A 2,151-nucleotide genomic window follows, 5' to 3' on the forward strand; every position below is an offset into this window, starting at 1 on the left:
ACGAATTCACAAATCCACCGCCGGAGGACGATCCTTCTCCCACCTGGCGGCCAAGACGCGGAACTCCCACCCCACCCACCTACGGCTGACCCAGGACCATCTCTCCTTCAGGAAACAACTCAAGACCTGGCTAAAAAAAAACAGAAATGGACCGCACACCGCTAGCCCCTCCTCCGGGTCACCCCTAAGCACTCTGGTATGTGAAATGCCTGAAGTTCGAAGAATTACTGAAAGTTTGTAAGTGGTTCACCCATGTAGGTGCAAGTAGATACTTGTTATCCCCCCGATCTCTAGACCCGGGACATGGCCCAAGTTTCGGGATATCTTCCCTCATCAGTAGAGAAAGTCAATAGGGGTGGAAGAGAAGGCCGCCTCGTAACCATCACGGGCCTTGTTGCCCAGCACGCAGGTGCGTCGTCCAGAAGCTCGTCAGCTTGGGAGGCTCATGGGAGCCCTTATGTAGAAAAAACAGAAATGGACCGCACACCGCTAGCCCCTCCTCCGGGTCGCCCCTAAGCACTCTGGTATGTGAAGTGCCTGAAGTTCGAAGAATTACTGAAAGTTCGTAAGTGGTTCACCCATGTAGGTGCAAGTAGATACTTGCTATTCCCCCAATCTCTGGACCCGGGACATGGCCCGAGTTTCTGGATATCTTCCCTCATCAGTAGAGAAAGTCAATAGGGGTGGAAGAGAAGGCTGCCTCGAAACCATCACGGGCCTTGTTGCCCAGCACGCAGGTGCGTCGTCCAGAAGCTCGTCAGATTGGGAGGCTCATGGGAGCCCTTATGTAGAAAAAACAGAAATGGACCAGACACCGCTAGCCCCTCCACCGGGTCGCCCCTAAGCACTCTGGTAAGTGAAGTGCCTGAAGTTCGAAGAATTACTGAAAGTTCGTAAGTGGTTCACCCATGTAGGAGCAAGTATATACTTGTTATTCCCCCGATCTCTAGACCCGGGACATGGCCCGAATTTCGGGATATCTTCCCTCATCAGTAGAGAAAGTCAATAGGGGTGGAAGAGAAGGCCGCCTCGTAACCATCACGGGCCTTGTTGCCCAGCACGCAGGTGCGTCGTCCAGAAGCTCGTCAGCTTGGGAGGCTCATGGGAGCCCTTATGTAGAAAAAACAGAAATGGACCGCACACCGCTAGCCCCTCCTCCGGGTCGCCCCTAAGCACTCTGGTATGTGAAGTGCCTGAAGTTCGAAGAATTACTGAAAGTTCGTAAGTGGTTCACCCATGTAGGTGCAAGTAGATACTTGTTATTCCCCCAATCTCTGGACCCGGGACATGGCCCGAGTTTCTGGATATCTTCCCTCATCAGTAGAGAAAGTCAATAGGGGTGAAAGAGAAGTGCGCCTCATAACCATCACGGGCCTTGTTGCCCAGCACGCAGGTGCGTCGTCCAGAAGCTCGTCAGCTTGGGAGGCTCATGGGAGCCCTTATGTAGAAAAAACAGAAATGGACCGCACACCGCTAGCCCCTTCTCCGGGTCGCCCCTAAGCACTCTGGTATGTGAAGTGCCTGAAGTTCGAAGAATTACTGAAAGTTCGTAAGTGGTTCACCCATGTAGGTGCAAGTAGATACTTGTTATTCCCCCGACCTGGCTGTTCGAGCAGTAGCGACACCCCCCAGCACCTTGAGACCCTAGCGGGTGAGTAGCGCGCTTTACAAATTTGTTTTATTATTATTATTATTATTAATATTATTCTACACCAATTTTGGAGAACTCCAAAGTTGGCACGGGCCAAAATCCACCTGCCCCATAAGAAGTCCTGATTCCTCAGATAGCTGTTCAGCTTGAGATGGTGGCTCCTCAGCTGACAGAAAGGAGGGGGGAAGAAGGGGTTCACTAGAGGATGTTGTGTTCCCCCATTCTAAAGCAGCACAAAGGCAATCACAGGTGTGGTTCTGGGCACTGACTGCTGTCAGTGGCCTCTGCTGGGTGTTAGCCTTTGTGGCTGCACTGTCCTTGACTTGGTGGCCTGACCCCATGTCAAATAGCAAGTTTGGCCCCTTGACCCTGTTGGTCCTGGTGAGATTACTCAAACTTTGGGTAGCCTCATTGGTTAAGCTAGATGTTGCCCTGGCTAAGTTAGAATTTGTAGAGAAGGACATCTGTGATCCCAAACTAAAAAGATTGGGTCAAGATAC

This window comes from Lissotriton vulgaris, chromosome 6 (genome assembly GCF_964263255.1).
Source record: "Lissotriton vulgaris chromosome 6, aLisVul1.2, whole genome shotgun sequence".
Classification (NCBI taxonomy): Eukaryota; Metazoa; Chordata; class Amphibia; order Caudata; family Salamandridae; genus Lissotriton; species Lissotriton vulgaris.